The sequence below is a fragment of the Oncorhynchus gorbuscha genome, linkage group LG03 (assembly GCF_021184085.1).
Source record: "Oncorhynchus gorbuscha isolate QuinsamMale2020 ecotype Even-year linkage group LG03, OgorEven_v1.0, whole genome shotgun sequence".
In the NCBI taxonomy this organism is placed as follows: domain Eukaryota; kingdom Metazoa; phylum Chordata; class Actinopteri; order Salmoniformes; family Salmonidae; genus Oncorhynchus; species Oncorhynchus gorbuscha.
The window spans coordinates 21,525,810-21,543,469 of NC_060175.1; the positions used below are offsets into that span (position 1 = coordinate 21,525,810).

At 44.9% G+C, this 17,660-nt stretch overlaps 1 protein-coding gene across 1 annotated transcript in view; it reads left to right on the top strand.

Moving 5' to 3' along the window:
- Nucleotides 1–17,660, top strand: part of LOC124027970 (protein bassoon-like) — a 170,991-nt gene that overhangs the window by 10,093 nt on the left and 143,238 nt on the right.

Here is a 17,660-nt window from a genome sequence, read left to right on the forward strand (position 1 = left end):
TACTGTTATAGCCTCTCTACTGTTATAGCCTCTCTACTGTTATTTTTCAGTCTTTTTACTGTTGTTTTTTTTCTTTAGTTACCTTTTGTACACCTAATACCTTTTTGCACTGTTGGTTAGAGTCTGTAAGTAAACATTTCACTGTTCACTGTTGTATTCGGCGCACGTGACAAATAAACTTTGATTTGATTTATGTCTGAACATTCTGTAAATGTCCATTCTCCTGAATGTCAATTGCCCCAGGTATATATCATCAAGTAAAACCAATTAACCAATTCTATAAGTTGTGGCACTCAACTACAGTATGACTATGGGCCCTGGTCTAAAGTAGTGTACTATAAGGGAAAAGGGTGCCATTTAGGATGCAATTCCAGCACTATCTGCCTCTACTGCTGACATATTGAATTCACTGCCACCTACCATGTTCATAAAGGAAACACTCATTGCCTGTCCATTTAGTTCAATATACTGTATATTAAGTATAGATTCGAATAATTCACAGTTAAAAGGCCTCACATGAAGAGTCATTAGTGAGAACAACCCAGTGTCTGTTCTGAGGTCAGCTCTGTCTGTGTGTTCACCTCAAATGGCACCCTGTCCCTATATAGTGCACTAGTTTTGATCAGAGCCCATAGGGCTAGGTAAAACGAAGTACACTATGGAATAGGGTGCCATTTGTGACAGAATCTTTGTCTCTTCTGAGAGAAGCTCTGTGTGCTGAATGTAGCAGCTAGGCCCTGTGTCTGCACTGAGAGTATACACTAAGTAGTTTCATTTGTAATGACTGAGAATATAGCTGTTGTTTTATATAGTATACTGTCAATAGCTGTAGACCTTCTGCAGTTGCACTGTTGACCTGTAGGTAAGCAATGCTGATCATTTGATCGTCAGTGACATTGGTATTTGGTATACGTGAGTGGTTTAGACTGGCCCTAACTCTAACCCTGTCAACAAATCAAATCAAATCAAAATCAAATCAAATCAAATTTATTTATATAGCCCTTCGTACATCAGCTGATATCTCAAAGTGCTGTACAGAAACCCAGCCTAAAACCCCAAACAGCAAACAATGCAGGTGTAAAAGCACGGTGGCTAGGAAAAACTCCCTAGAAAGGCCAAAACCTAGGAAGAAACCTAGAGAGGAACCGGGCTATGTGGGGTGGCCAGTCCTCTTCTGGCTGTGCCGGGTAGAGATTATAACAGAACATGACCAAGATGTTCAAATGTTCATAAATGACCAGCATGGTCAAATAATAATAAGGCAGAACAGTTGAAACTGGAGCAGCAGCACAGTCAGATGGACTGGGGACAGCAAGGAGCCATCATGTCAGGTAGTCCTGGGGCACGGTCCTAGGGCTCAGGTCCTCCGAGAGAGAGAAAGAAAGAGAGAATTAGAGAGAGCATATGTGGGGTGGCCAGTCCTCTTCTGGCTGTGCCAGGTGGAGATTATAAAAGAACGTGGCCAAGATGTTCAAATGTTCATAAATGACCAGCATGGTTGAATAATAGTAAGGCAGAACAGTTGAAACTGGAGCAGGAGCATGGCCAGGTGGACTGGGGACAGCAAGGAGTCCTCATGTCAGGTAGTCCTGGGACATGGTCCTAGGGCCCAGGCCAGTTGAAACTGGAGCAGCAGCATGGCCAGGTGGACTGGGGACAGCAAGGAGTCATCATGTCAGGTAGTCCTGGGGCATGGTTCTAGGGCTCAGGTCCTCCGAGAGAGAGAAAGAAAGAGAGAAGGAGAGAATTAGAGAACGCACACTTAGATTTACACAGGACACCGAATAGGACAGGAGAAGTACTCCAGATAAACAAACTGATCCTAGCCCCCCGACACATAAACTACTGCAGCATAAATACTGGAGGCTGAGACAGGAGGGGTCAGGAGACACTGTGGCCCCATCCGAGGACACCCCCGGACAGGGACAAACAGGAAGGATATAACCACACCCACTTTGCCAAAGCACAGCCCCCACACCACTAGAGGGAAATCTTCAACCACCAACTTACCATCCTGAGACAAGGTTAGTATAGCCCACAAAGATCTCCGACACGGTACAACCCAAGGGGTGGGGGGAACCCAGACAGGCCGACCACAACAGTGAATCGACCCACCCAGGTGACGCATCCCCCCCCAGGGACGGCACGAGAGAGCCCCAGCAAGCCAGTGACTCAGCCCCCGTAACAGGGTTAGAGGCAGAGAATCCCAGTGGAAAAAGGGGAACCGGCCAGGCAGAGACAGCAAGGGCGGTTCGTTGCTCCAGAGCCTTTCCGTTCACCTTCCCACTCCTGGGCCAGACTACACTCAATCATATGACCCACTGAAGAGATGAGTCTTCAGTAAAGACTTAAAGGTCGAGACCGAGTTTGCGTCTCTGACATGGGTAGGCAGACCGTTCCATAAAAATGGAGCTCTATAGGAGAAAGCCCTGCCTCCAGCTGTTTGCTTAGAAATTCTAGGGACAATTAGGAGGCCTGCGTCTTGTGACCGTAGCGTACGTATAGGTATGTACGGCAGGACCAAATCAGAGAGGTAGGTAGGAGCAAGCCCATGTAATGCTTTGTAGGTTAGCAGTAAAACCTTGAAATCAGCCCTTGCTTTGACAGGAAGCCAGTGTAGAGAGGCTAGCACTGGAGTAATATGATCAAATTTTTTGGTTCTAGTCAGGATTCTAGCAGCCGTATTTAGCACTAACTGAAGTTTATTTAGTGCTTTATCCGGGTAGCCGGAAAATAGAGCATTGCAGTAGTCTAACCTAGAAGTGACAAAAGCATGGATTAATTTTTCTGCATCATTTTTGGACAGAAAGTTTCTGATTTTTGCAATGTTACGTAGATGGAAAAAAGCTGTCCTCGAAATGGTCTTGATATGTTCTTCAAAAGAGAGATCAGGGTCCAGAGTAACGCCGAGGTCCTTCACAGTTTTATTTGAGACGACTGTACAACCATTAAGATTAATTGTCAGATTCAACAGAAGATCTCTTTGTTTCTTGGGACCTAGAACAAGCATCTCTGTTTTGTCCGAGTTTAATAGTAGAAAGTTTGCAGCCATCCACTTCCTTATGTCTGAAACACATGCTTCTAGCGAGGGCAATTTTGGTGCTTCACCATGTTTCATTGAAATGTACAGCTGTGTGTCATCCGCATAGCAGTGAAAGTTTACATTATGTTTTCGAATAACATCCCCAAGAGGTAAAATATATAGTGAAAACAATAGTGGTCCTAAAACAGAACCTTGAGGAACACCGAAATGTACAGTTGATTTGTCAGAGGACAAACCATTCACAGAGACAAACTGATATCTTTCCGACAGATAAGACCTAAACCAGAGTGCTATTCACTGGCCCTAACCCTAACCCTGTCAACAGAGTGCTATTCACTGGCCCTAACCCTAACCCTGTCAACAGAGTGTTATTCACTGGCCCTAACTCTAACCCTGTCAACAGAGTGCTATTCACTGGCCCTAACCCTAACCCTGTCAACAGAGTGTTATTCACTGGCCCTAACCCTGTCAACAGAGTGCTATTCACTGGCCCTAACCCTAACCCTGTCAACAGAGTGTTATTCACTGGCCCTAACCCTGTCAACAGAGTGTTATTCACTGGCCATAACCCTGTCAACAGAGTGTTATTCACTGGCCCTAACCCTAGCCCTGTCAACAGAGTGTTATTCACTGGCCCTAACCCTGTCAACAGAGTGTTATTCACTGGCCCTAACCCTGTCAACAGAGTGTTATTCACTGGCCCTAACCCTTTCAACAGAGTGTTATTCACTGGCCCTAACCCTGTCAACAGAGTGTTATTCACTGGCCCTAACCCTGTCAACAGAGTGTTATTCACTGGCCCTAACCCTAACCCTGTCAACAGAGTGTTATTCACTGGCTCTAACCCTGTCAACAGAGTGTTATTCACTGGCCCTAACCCTGTCAACAGAGTGTTATTCACTGGCCCTAACCCTGTCAACAGAGTGTTATTCACTGGCCCTAACCCTGTCAACAGAGTGTTATTCACTGGCCCTAACCCTGTCAACAGAGTGTTATTCACTGGCCCTAACCCTGTCAACAGAGTGTTATTCACTGGCCCTAACCCTGTCAACAGAGTGTTATTCACTGGCCCTAACCCTGTCAACAGAGTGTTATTCACTGGCCCTAACCCTGTCAACAGAGTGTTATTCACTGGCCCTAACTCTAACCCTGTCAACAGAGTGCTATTCACTGGCCCTAACCCTAACCCTGTCAACAGAGTGCTATTCACTGGCCCTAACCCTAACCCTGTCAACAGAGTGTTATTCACTGGCCCTAACTCTAACCCTGTCAACAGAGTGCTATTCACTGGCCCTAACCCTAACCATGTCAACAGAGTGCTATTCACTGGCCCTAACCCTAACCCTGTCAACAGAGTGTTATTCACTGGCCCTAACTCTAACCCTGTCAACAGAGTGCTATTCACTGGCCCTAACCCTAACCCTGTCAACAGAGTGTTATTCACTGGCCCTAACCCTGTCAACAGAGTGCTATTCACTGGCCCTAACCCTAACCCTGTCAACAGAGTGTTATTCACTGGCCCTAACCCTGTCAACAGAGTGTTATTCACTGGCCATAACCCTGTCAACAGAGTGTTATTCACTGGCCCTAACCCTAGCCCTGTCAACAGAGTGTTATTCACTGGCCCTAACCCTGTCAACAGAGTGTTATTCACTGGCCCTAACCCTGTCAACAGAGTGTTATTCACTGGCCCTAACCCTTTCAACAGAGTGTTATTCACTGGCCCTAACCCTGTCAACAGAGTGTTATTCACTGGCCCTAACCCTGTCAACAGAGTGTTATTCACTGGCCCTAACCCTAACCCTGTCAACAGAGTGTTATTCACTGGCTCTAACCCTGTCAACAGAGTGTTATTCACTGGCCCTAACCCTGTCAACAGAGTGTTATTCACTGGCCCTAACCCTGTCAACAGAGTGTTATTCACTGGCCCTAACCCTGTCAACAGAGTGTTATTCACTGGCCCTAACCCTGTCAACAGAGTGTTATTCACTGGCCCTAACCCTGTCAACAGAGTGTTATTCACTGGCCCTAACCCTGTCAACAGAGTGTTATTCACTGGCCCTAACCCTGTCAACAGAGTGTTATTCACTGGCCCTAACCCTGTCAACAGAGTGTTATTCACTGGCCCTAACCCTGTCAACAGAGTGTTATTCACTGGCCCTAACCCTTTCAACAGAGTGTTATTCACTGGCCCTAACCCTGTCAACAGAGTGTTATTCACTGGCCCTAACCCTGTCAACAGAGTGTTATTCACTGGCCCTAACCCTGTCAACAGAGAGTTATTCACTGGCCCTAACCCTGTCAACAGAGTGTTATTCACTGGCCCTAACCCTGTCAACAGAGTGTTATTCACTGGCTCTAACCCTGTCAACAGAGTGTTATTCACTGGCCCTAACCCTGTCAACAGAGTGTTATTCACTGGCCCTAACCCTAGCCCTGTCAACAGAGTGCTATTCACTGGCTGAGAAGCGCTGCTATACCTTCCATGGATTTGTGCCCTTTGGTTTAATACCTGTGTGTTTGATGCCTGAGGTTTGGGCTTTCTAAGGAGCACATGGGATTCCATTCTACAAGCCTTTGTTATAAGCATAACAATTTGTTTTAAACAGTGAAATATCCCAAAACAACTTTTAATACTCTTATATCTAACCCTTTTCCAAAACTGTTGTTGTTTGTTAGGAAGACAGTTCAGTTGAAAAGTATAAAATGCAAATACTGATTGCCATGAGATGAACACTTATCAATGATGTTCAGTATCACTGTCACGCCCTGACCTTAGATATCCTTTTTATGTCTCTATTTTGTTTGGTCAGGGTGTGATTTGGGGTGTGTATTCTATTTTCTATTATTTATATTTATATGTTTTGGCCGGGTAGGGTTCTCAGTCAGGGACAGCTGTCTATCGTTGTCTCTGATTGAGAACCATACTTACAGTGGGGCAAAAAAGTATTTAGTCAGCCACCAATTGTGCATGTTCTCCCACTTAAAAAGATGAGAGAGGCCTGTAATTTTCATCATAGGTACACTTAAACTATGACAGACAAAAAAAGTAAATCCAGAAAATCACATTGTAGGATTTTTAATGAATTTATTTGCAAATTATGGTGGAAAATAAGTATTTGGTCAATAACAAAAGTTTATCTCAAGACCCAGCCACGTTTCATCTTCAATGCCCTTGCTGATGGAAGGAGGTTTTCACTCAAAATCTCACGATACATGGCCCCATTCATTCTTTCCTTTACACGGATCAGTCGTCCTGGTCCCTTTGCAGAAAACAGCCCCAAAGCATGATGTTTCCACCCCCATGCTTCACAGTAGGTATGGTGTTCTTTGGATGCAACTCAGCATTATTTGTCCTCCAAACACAACGAGTTGAGTTTTTACCAAAAAGTTATATATTGGTTTCATCTGACCATATGACATTCTCCCAATCTTCTTCTGGATCACCCAAATGCTCTCTAGCAAACTTCAGATGGGCCTGGACATGTACTGGCTTAAGCAGGGGGACACGTCCGGCACTGCAGGATTTGAGTCCCTGGCGGCGTAGTGTGTTACTGATGGTAGGCTTTGTTACTTTGATCCCAGCTCTCTGCAGGTCATTCACTAAGTCCGCCCGTGTGGTTCTGGGATTTTTGCTCACCGTTCTTGTGATCATTTTGACCCCACGGGGTGAGATCTTGCACGGAGCCCCAGATTGAGGGAGATTATCAGTGGTCTTGTATGTCTTCCATTTCCTAATAATTGCTCCCACAGTTGATTTCTTCAAATCAAACTGCTTACCTATTGCAGATTCAGTCTTCCCAGCCTGGTGCAGGTCTACAATTTTGTTTCTGGTGTCCTTTGACAGCTCTTTGGTCTTAGCCATAGTGGAGTTTGGAGTGTGACTGTTTGAGGTTGTGGACAGGTGTCTTTTATACTGATAACAAGTTCAAACAGGTGCCATTAATACAGGTAACAAGTGGAGGACAGAGGAGCCTCTTAAAGAAGAAGTTACAGGTCTGTGAGAGCCAGAAATCTTGCTTGTTTGTAGGTGACCAAATACTTATTTTCCGCCATAATTTGCAAATAAATTCATAAAAAATCCTACAATGTGATTTTCTGGATTTTTTTTCTCATTTTGTCTGTCATAGTTGAAGTGTACCTAAAATGAAAATTACAGGCCTCTCTCATCTTTTTAAGTGGGAGAACTTGCACAATTGGTGGCTGACTAAATACTTTTTTGCCCCACTGTAGGTAGCCCTTTTTCCCACCTGTCTTTGTGAGAAGTTGACTTTGTTTATGGCACATAGCCTTAAGCTTCACGGTTTGTGTTGTAGTGTTTGTTTTGATCGGCATATTTTTTCTAATAAAGAGAACATGTACGCTCGCCACGCTGCACCTTGGTCCGCTTCTTTCAACGGTCATGACAGAACTTCCCACCACAAACGGACCAAGCAGCGTGGTAAGGAGGAGCAGCGTGTTCAAGATTCATGGACTTGGGAGGAAATCCTGGACAGGAAAGGACCCTGGAGGCAGGCTGAGGAATATGAGGAGGCTAACCATCGAAGCAGGCACGAGAGGTTACCCCCATACATTTTTGGGGGGAGGGGCACAATGTGAGACCGCCAATGTGCCTCCACGGCCCAGTGTATCCGGTGCCTCTGCCAAGGACAAAGCCTCCTGTAATTTCTCCCCAGCCTGGTGAGTCCTGTGCCTTTCCCCAGAGCCAGGCCTCCTGTCCTCTCTCCACTCCAGTGATTATCCATGTCAAGAAGCCTCCAGTGATGATCCATGGCACGAAGCCTCCAGTGATGATCCATGGCAAGAAGCCTCCAGTGATGATCCATGGCAAGAAGCCTCCAGTGATGATCCATGGCAAGAAGCCTCCAGTGATGACCCATGGCAAGAAGCCTCCAGTGATGATCCATGGCAAAAAGCCTGCAGTGATGATCCATGGCACAAATCCTCCAGTGATGATCCATGGCACGAAGCCTCCAGTCATGATCCATGGCAAAAATCCTGCAGTGATGATCCATGGCACGAATCCTCCAGTGATGATCCATGGCAAGAAGCCTCCAGTGATGATCCTTGGCACGAAGCCTCCAGTGATGATCCACGGCAAGAAGCCTCCAGTGATGATCCATGGCACGAAGCCTCCAGTGATGATCCATGGCAAGAAGCCTTCAGTGATGATCCATGGCACGAAGCCTCCAATGAAGAGTCATGCCACGAAGCCTACAACGACGGTCCCCAGTCCGGAGCCTCCAGTGACAGTGTCTCCAGTCCCCAGCAATGGTCTCCAGTCCGGGAGCCCCCAGCGATGGTCTCCAGTCCAGGGCCGTCCCCCACACCAGAGGTGCCACCAAAGTGGGGTGAGCCAGTGGTGGAGCGGGGTCTGCGTCCCGCACCTGAGCCGCCACCGCGGATAAATGCTTACCCAGACCCTCCCCTATAGGTTCAGGTTTTGAGGCCGGAGTCCGCACCTTTGGGGGGGGGGGTCACGCCCTGACCTTAGAGATTCTTTTTTTGTCTCTATTTGGTTTGGTCAGGGTGGGATTTTGGGGTGGGTATTCTATGTTCTATTATCTGTATTTCTATGTTTTGGCTAGGTAGGGTTCTCAATCAGGGACAGCTGTTTATCGTTGTCTCTGATTGAGAACCATACTTAGGTAGCCCTTTTTCCCACCTGTCTTTGTGGGAAGTTGACTTTGTTTATGGCACATAGCCTGAAGCTTCACAGTTTGTTTTGTAGTGTTTATTGTTTTGTTCTGGGTCTTTTTCTAATAAAGAGAACATGTACGCTCACAACGCTGCACCTTGGTCCGCTTCTTTCAACGGCCGTGACAATCACCATAATGACCACTCAACACTATAATAACAGTGTTTATTTCTGTCATAGAAACAGAGCAGTAGTAGAGTCCATTGTGATTACAACTGAGATATCCATCACTTTGCCCAATGTAGAACGAAATGCTTGCGGTTTTCTAATAAGAAAATAATAAATTTCATAGATTTGTATTTGATGTAACCAGGAGCCTAGCTCAACTCAATTCATTTGGCCCATTAATACAGATTCTATTGCGGAGATGGCACACCGCCAGGAAGACTTTTAAGGACAGTTTTTGCCAAGCCTTTATAGTGCTAGTGTTTCTTTGAACAGGTCTTAGGTGAACATAATTATTCCTGAAGAGAGAGAGACAAAGAAAGAGAGGAACTGGGTGATTTGTGCTGCTTCACAACCAGCTGCTCTGCTCTACTCTGCTCAGCCCATCTTCAGTGACTCACTGTCACAAACAATTCTATTTTAATTCTCTCTTCCCTCATTTCCATCTCCTTCTCCCACCCTGGAAGTGGTGGCTGGCTGCCGAGCAGAGTACTGACTACTGGCCTTTGAAGAAGATGTGAGCGACAAAACAAGGCCTGCGTAGCGTTTTTGTTGTGACAGAAAGCAGAAAGCTATGATTTCTATTTTAATTGCTGTGGCTAATCCACGGGCTGGCCGTGGGTGTCTACAGGCCAGAATGACAGAGACAAAAGAGAAGTTATTAGTGCTGCAGACATATGATAAATCATTGTTCTTCTCAACTGATCTCGTCACTTTTTGTTTTTTCATTTCTCTTCTCTCTGCTCTTCCTCTTGTAAGGGGTGCGTGACTGGCTGCAGGGTAGTCAGGCATAGGAGAGCAGAACTGGGTAATAACCGGAGCAGTTTAATAAGCAAAACCAACGGCACCCAGAACAACAAAATATGGGTACAAAATAACCCGTCGCGAACCAGTCAGAGTGCAGAAGCACTTTACAACAAGCAATTTCACACACAGACATGGGAGGAACAGAGGGTTAAATACAAGACAAGTAATGAGGGAATGGGCCTCCCGGGTGGCGCAGTGGTTAAGGGCGCTGTACTGCAGCGCCAGCTGTGCCATCACAGTCCCTGGGTTCGCGCCCAGGCTCTGTAACCGACCGCGACCGGGAGGTCCGTGGGGCGACGCACAATTGGCCTAGCGTCGTCCGGGTTAGGGAGGGCTTGGTCGGTAGGGATGTCCTTGTCTCATCGCGCACCAGCGACTCCTGTGGCGGGCCGGGCACAGTGTTCGCTAACCAAGGTTGCCAGGTGCACGGTGTACCCTCCAACACATTGGTGCGGCTGGCTTCCGGGTTGGATGCGCGCTGTGTTAAGAAGCAGTACGGCTGGTTGGGTTGTGTATCGGAGGACGCATGACTTTCAACCTTCGTCTCTCCCGAGCCCGTACGGGAGTTGTAGCGATGAGACAAGATAGTAGCTACTACAACAATTGGATACCACGAAATTGGGGAGAAAAAGGGGTAAAAATAAATAAAATAAAAATGAAATAAAGTAAGTAATGAGGTATAATGAATGTAAACCAGGTGTGACGGAAAACAAGACAAAACAAATGGAAAATGAAAGGTGGATCGGCGATGGCTAGAATACCGGTGACGTCGACCGCCGAACGTCGCCCGAGAAGGAGAGGAACCGACTTTGGCGGAAGTCGTGACACCTCTCCTCGTCTCTCCTTTCCTCTCACCTCCGTCAAGAGAGAGACCTGGCAGCAACATGACACATGAAGTCGGAAGTTTTACATACACCTTAGCCAAATACATTTAAACTCTGTTTTTCACAATTCCTGACATTTAATCAGAGTACAAATTCCCTGTCTTAGGTCAGTTAGGATCGCCACTTTATTTTAAGAATGTGAAATGTCAGAATAATAGTAGAGAGAATTATTTATTTCAGCTTGCTTTTCTTTCATCACATTCCCAGTGGGTCAGAAGTTTACATACACTGAATAAGTATTTGGTAACATTGCCTTTAAATTGTTTAACTTGGGTCAAACGTTTCAGGTAGCCTTCCACAAGCTTCCCACAATAAGTTGAGCGAATTTTGGCCCATTTCTCCTGACAGAGCTGGTGTAACTGAGTCAGGTTTTTAGGCCTCCTTGCTCGCACACACTTTTTCAGTTCTGCCCACAAATGTTCTATAGGATTGAGGTCAGGGGTTTGTGATGGCCACTCCAATACCTTGAGTGGCAGCATCATGTTGTGGGGGTGCTTTGCTTTGCTGCAGGTGGGACGGGTGCACTTAACAAAATAGATGGCATCATGAAGATTGAAACATTATGTGGATATATTGAAGCAACATCTCAAGACATCAGTCAGGAAGTTAAAGCTTGGTTGCAAATGGGTCTTCCAAATGGACAACGATCCCAAGCATACTTCCAAAGTTGTTGCGAAATGGCTTAAGGACAACAAAGTCAAGGTATTTGAGTGGCCATCACAAAGCCCTGACCTCAATTCTATATGCTATCTAGAACTTAAAGTTATTCAGCTGTCCCCATAGGAAGAACCCTTTTGAAGAACCCTTGTTGGTAACCCTTTTCGTTCCAGGTAGAACCATTTTGGGTTCCTTTTGGGTTCCATGTAGAACCCTCTGTGGAAAGGGTTCTACCTGGTACCAAAAAGGGTCATACTATGGGGACAGCTGAAGAACCCTTTTGGAATCCTTTTTCGAAGTGTGTTACTATTTGTTCAAATGCAATGTCCATATTACAGCCACAGCATCTGAAGACTAGCGAGGAGGAGAAAAGCCTGCTTTGGAAGAGCAAGTAAGAACAATAACAACTAGCTCTATCAGATAAACATGTTCAGGAGAAGCAGGGAGAGAGCAAGCTAGTAGTAGTAACATTATTATTTGAAACCTCACATGCGCATGTATCTGAGTTATATTTAAGCTATACGGCACCTCAGGGGTTTATGGTAAATGCACAATATACCATGGCTTAGGGCTGTTCTTATGCACGACACAATGTGGAGTGCCTGGATACAGCCCTTAGCCATGGTATATTGGCCATATACCACAAACCACCAACGTGCCTTATTGTTTAAAATATAACAGATACATCTGAAATAAATACAGAATTATTTGAGTTTATTCTGTTTCTAAGCTGGATGACAGTATAGAGGTGAAAGGAACACACTTGCCTCTTTCTCACTTGTTCCTTCTGTAGCTCAGTTGGTAGAGCATGGCGCTTGTAACGCCAGGGTAGTGGGTTCGATCCCCGGGACCACCCATACGTAAAATGTATGCACACATGACTGTAAGTTGCTTTGGATAAAAGCGTCTGCTAAATGGCATATATATTATTATTATTATTCAATACAGTGGATAAAAGAGGTTTGCCAGGTGTACTCTGCCTGAGAGATCAATTATGCCAGCAAAGGGTCTCATGCTCTGCTACTGGCACATTGTAGAACAGATGTCAACAGGCAGGAAGTGTACAATGTAATAACCTGCACTGTAGTCCAAAGATATTGTTTTTCTTGTGTTGAACTTGACAGTAATACGTGTGTGTGTGTGTGTGTGTGAGGGAGGGGGGATTATTGAATTTTTTACTCGGTGAATGTTATTTTTGCACTCATGTAGCCTTGTGCACTTGATCGATGTCTACTATAGTGGCCACTATAATAGAGCAAAAATAGAATGCCTGTTTGTTTCATTCTGTTTCTACTTTAAGATGTTTTTTTTTTCCCCAAGTGCCATATTTAGATGTGTGTGTGGTCACAAGTGTTCTATTATAAAGGCTGTCATGGCTAACTGCAATATTAGTGTATTGTTTTTTCTCATGACTGATCATGTAGATCATATTATTTGTTTTTTAATTATTTAAAAACCTACATCTCCTCCTAGCAGGAATGTTTTGCATGTTTCAGTGCAACATAAAAAGAAATGTCACCTTTTTGGGCCCTCACCAGTTTGCATCCTAAACCTTGCATAAGCGGCAGACACTACCATATGAACTGAACACAGACCACTACCATGTCTATTCCATATGAACTGACCACAGACCACTACCATGTCTATTACATATGAACTGACCACAGACCACTACCATATCTTTCCATATCAAATCAAATGTATTTATATAGCCCTTCTTACATCAGCTGATATCTCAAAGTGCTGTACAGAAACCCAGCCTAAAACCCCCAAAAGCAAGCAATGCAGGTGTAGAAGCACGGTGGCTAGGAAAAACTCCATAGAAAGGCCAAAACCTAGGAAGAAACCTAGAAAGGAACCAGGCTATGAGGGGTGGCCAGTCCTCTTCTGGCTGTGTCGGGTGGAGATTATAACAGAACATGGCCAAGATGTTCAAATGTTCATAGATGACCAGCATGGTCAAATAATAATAATCACAGTAGTTGTCGAAGGTGCAGCAAGTCAGCACCTCAGGAGTAAATGTCAGTTGGCCTTTCATTGCCAATCATGAAGAGTATCTCTACCGCTCCTGCTGTCTCTAGAGAGTTGAAAACAGCAGGACTGGGACAGGTAGCACGTCCGGTGAACAGGTCAGGGTTCCATAGCCGCAGGCAGGACAGTTGAAACTGGAGCAGTAGCACGGCCAGGTGGCCTGGGGACAGCAAGGAGTCATCATGCCAGGTAGTCCTGAGACATCCTAGGGCTCAGGTCCTCCGAGAGATAGAAAGAGAAAGAAAGAGAGAATTAGAGAGAGCATACTTAAATTCACACAGGACACCGGATAAGACAGGAAAAGTACTCCAGATATAACAGACTGACCCTAGCTCCCCGACACAAACTACTGCAGCATAAATACTGGAGGCTGAGACAGGAGGGGTCAGGAGACACTGTGGCCCCATCCGATGATACCCCCGGACAGGGCCAAACAGGAAGGATATAACCCCACCCACTTTGCCAAAGCACAGCCCCCACACCACTAGAGGGATATCTTCAACCACCAACTTACCTTCCTGAGACAAGGCCGAGTATTGCCCACACAGACCTCCGACCCGGCACAACCAAGGGGGGGGGGCAACCCAGACAGGAAGATCACGTCAGTGACTCAACCCAAACAAGTGACGCACCCCTCCTAGGGACGGCATGGAAGAGCACCAGTAAGCCAGTGATTCAGCCCCTGTAATAGGGTTAGAGGCAGAGAATCCCTGTGGAGAGAGGGGAACTGGCCAGGCAGAGACAGCAAGGGCGGTTCGTTGCTCCAGAGCCTTTCCATTCACCTTCACACAGACTTAAAGGTTGAGACGGAGTCTGCTTCTCTCACATGGGTAGGCAGACCATTCCATAAAAATGGAGCTCTATAGGAGAAAGCCCTGCCTCCAGCTGTTTGCTTAGAAATTCTGGGAACAATTAGGAGGCCTGCGTCTTGTGACCATAGCATACATGTAGGTATGTACGGCAGGACCAATTCGGAAATATAGGTAGGAGCAAGCCCATGTAATGCTTTGTAGGTTAGCAGTAAAACCTTGAAATCAGCCCTTGCCTTAACAGGAAGCCAGTGTAGGGAGGCTAGCACTGGAGTAATATGATCAAATTTTTTGGTTCTCGTCAGGATTCTAGCAGCTGTATTTAGCACTAACTGAAGTTTATTTAGTGCTTTATCCGGGTAGCCAGAAAGTAGAGCATTGCAGTAGTCTAACCTAGAAGTAACAAAAGCATGGATACATTTTTCTGCATCATTTTTGGACAGAAAGTTTCAGATTTTTGCAATGTTATGTAGATTGTAAAAAGCTGTCCTTGAAACAGTCTTGATATGTTTGTCAAAAGAGAGATCAGGATCTAGAGTAACGCCAAGGTCCTTCACAGTTTTATTTCAGACGACTGTACAACCATTAAGATGAATTGTCAGATTCAACAGAACATATCTTTGTTTCTTGGGACCTAGAACAAGCATCTCTGTTTTGTCCGAGTTTAAAAGTAGAAAGTTTGCAGCCACCCACTTCCTTATGTCTGAAACACAGGCTTCTAGCGAGGGCAATTTTGGGGCTTCACCGTGTTTCATTGAAATGTACAGTTGTGTGTCTTCCGCATAGCAGTGAAAGTTAACATTATGTTTTCGAATGACATCCCCAAGAGGTAAAATATATAGTGAAAACAATAGTGGTCCTAAAACGGAAACTTGAGGAACACTGACATTTACAGTTGATTTGTCAGAGGACAAACCATTCACAGAGACAAACTGATATCTTTCCGACAGATAAGATCTAAACCAGGCCAGAACTTGTCCGTGGAGACCAATTTGGGTTTCCAATCTCTCCAAAAGAATGTGTTGATCGATGGTATCAAAAGCAGCACTAAGGTGTAGGAGCACGAGGACAGATGCAGAGCCTCGGTCTGACGCCATTAAAAGGTAATTTACCACCTTCACAAGTGCAGTCTCAGTGCCACACTGGGGTCTAAAACAGGCTGAAGCATTTCATACACATTGTGTCTTCAGGAAGGCAGTGAGTTGCCGTGCAACAGCTTTTTTTTTTAAATATTGAGATGAATGGAAGATTCGATATAGGCCGATAGTTATTTATATTTTCTGGGTCAAGGTTTGGCTTTTTCAAGAGAGGCTTTATTACTGCCACTTTTAATGAGTTTGGTACACATCCGGTGGATAGAGAGCCGTTTATTATTTTCAACATAGGAGGGCCAAGCACAGGAAGTAGCTCTTTCAGTAGTTTAGTTGGAATAGGGTCCAGTATGCAGCTTGAAGGTTTAGAAGCCATGATTATTTTCATCATTGTGTCAAGAGATATAGTACTAAAACACTTGAGTGTCTCTCTTGATCCTAGGTCCTGGCAGAGTTCAGGACCTGGCAGAGTTCAGGACAACTGAGCTTTGAAGGAATATGCAGATTTAAAGAGGAGTCCGTAATTTGCTTTCTAATAATCATGAACTTTTCCTCAAAGAAGTTCATTAATTTATTACTGCTGAAGTGAAAGCCATTCTCTCTTGGGGAATGCTGCTTTTTAGTTAGCTTTGCGACAGTATCAAAAATACATTAAGGATTGTTCTTACTTTCCTAAATTAAGTTGGAAAAATAGGATGATCAAGCAGCAGTGAGGGCTCTTCGATACTGCACAGTACTGTCTTTCCAAGCTAGTTGGAAGACTTCCAGTTTGGTGTGGTGCCATTTCCGTTCCATTTTGTCTGGAAGCGGTTTGAGCAGATTATTTGTTGCGATTGCAAACATAATAAAATGGTGGTCCGATAGTCCAGGATTATGAGGAAAAACATTAAGATCCACAACATTTATTCCATGGGACAAAACTAGGTCCAGAGAATGACTGTGACAGTGAGTAGGTCCAGAGACATGTTGGACAAAACCCACTGAGTCGATGATGGCTCCGAAAGCCTTTTGGAGTGGGTCTGTGGACTTTTCCATGTGAATATTAAAATTTGAATATTATCTGCTATCACTACAAGGTCCGATAGGAATTCAGGGAACTTAGTGAGGAACGCTGTATATGGCCCAGGAGGCCTATGAACTGAACACAGACCACTACCCTGTCTATACCATATGAACTGAACACAGACCACTACCATGTCTATACCATATGAACTGAACACAGACCACTACCCTGTCTATACCATATGAACTGAACACAGACCACTACCATGTCTATACCATATGAACTGAACACAGACCACTACCATGTCTATACCATATGAACTGAACACAGACCACTACCATGTCTATACCATATGAACTGAATACAGACCACTACCATGTCTATACCATATGAACTGAACACAGACCACTACCATGTCTATACCATATGAACTGAACACAGACCACTACCATGTCTATACCATATGAACTGAACACAGACCACTACCCTGTCTATACCATATGAACTGAACACAGACCACTACCATGTCTATACCATATGAACTGAACACAGACCACTACCATGTCTATACCATATGAACTGAACACAGACCACTACCCTGTCTATACCATATGAACTGAACACAGACCACTACCCTGTCTATACCATATGAACTGAACACAGACCACTACCCTGTCTATACCATATGAACTGAACACAGACCACTACCCTGTCTATACCATATGAACTGAACACAGACCACTACCATGTCTATACCATATGAACTGAACACAGACCACTACCATGTCTATACCATATGAACTGAACACAGACCACTACAGGTATGCATGCTCAGCTCAGCTCTTCAGCGGACAGCGGGGTTAGAAAGGTGTGTGTACGTGTGTGTATGATTGAGAGGGTGAGTGTTTCTTTAGTTACCTACTGCCTCCTCCAGAGTAACTTTACCGTGAGGAAATTGTCTGTGTCAAATAGAACCTTATTCCCTATATCGGGCCCTGGTCAAAAGCAGTGCACTATATAGGGAATAGGATGCCATTTCAGACACAGCCCATGTCTTTTCCACTGCCAGGGGTCAGAAGTCTGAAAGCGTGGGTGAGGAGGAGGAAGAAGTGAAACAGAAAGGAAGAAAAATTCTCAGCTCTTTGAAAATCCTGTTCTATCCTTATCTCATCAAGATAAAACCGTTTATTTTTCCAACTCACCCACTCTTCTTTTTTCATGTACCCATATTGGCATTGGGCAAAGCAAATGTCCCACTTGTAAACCCTTTCATTCAAGATTCATTGCCATACATGGTTGTGTATTTGTGCTTGAGGCATATACTGCTCTACCTAGCAAAAAGGCACTAACTGCTCATAGCATGGAACTGATAAATATGGCTTTTATTTACCTTGGTTTCACAGTAACTTTATGCAGTTACTGCTAAACATGACCCCCCATTTTCTCCAAAACACAATAGAGGCAGGATACAT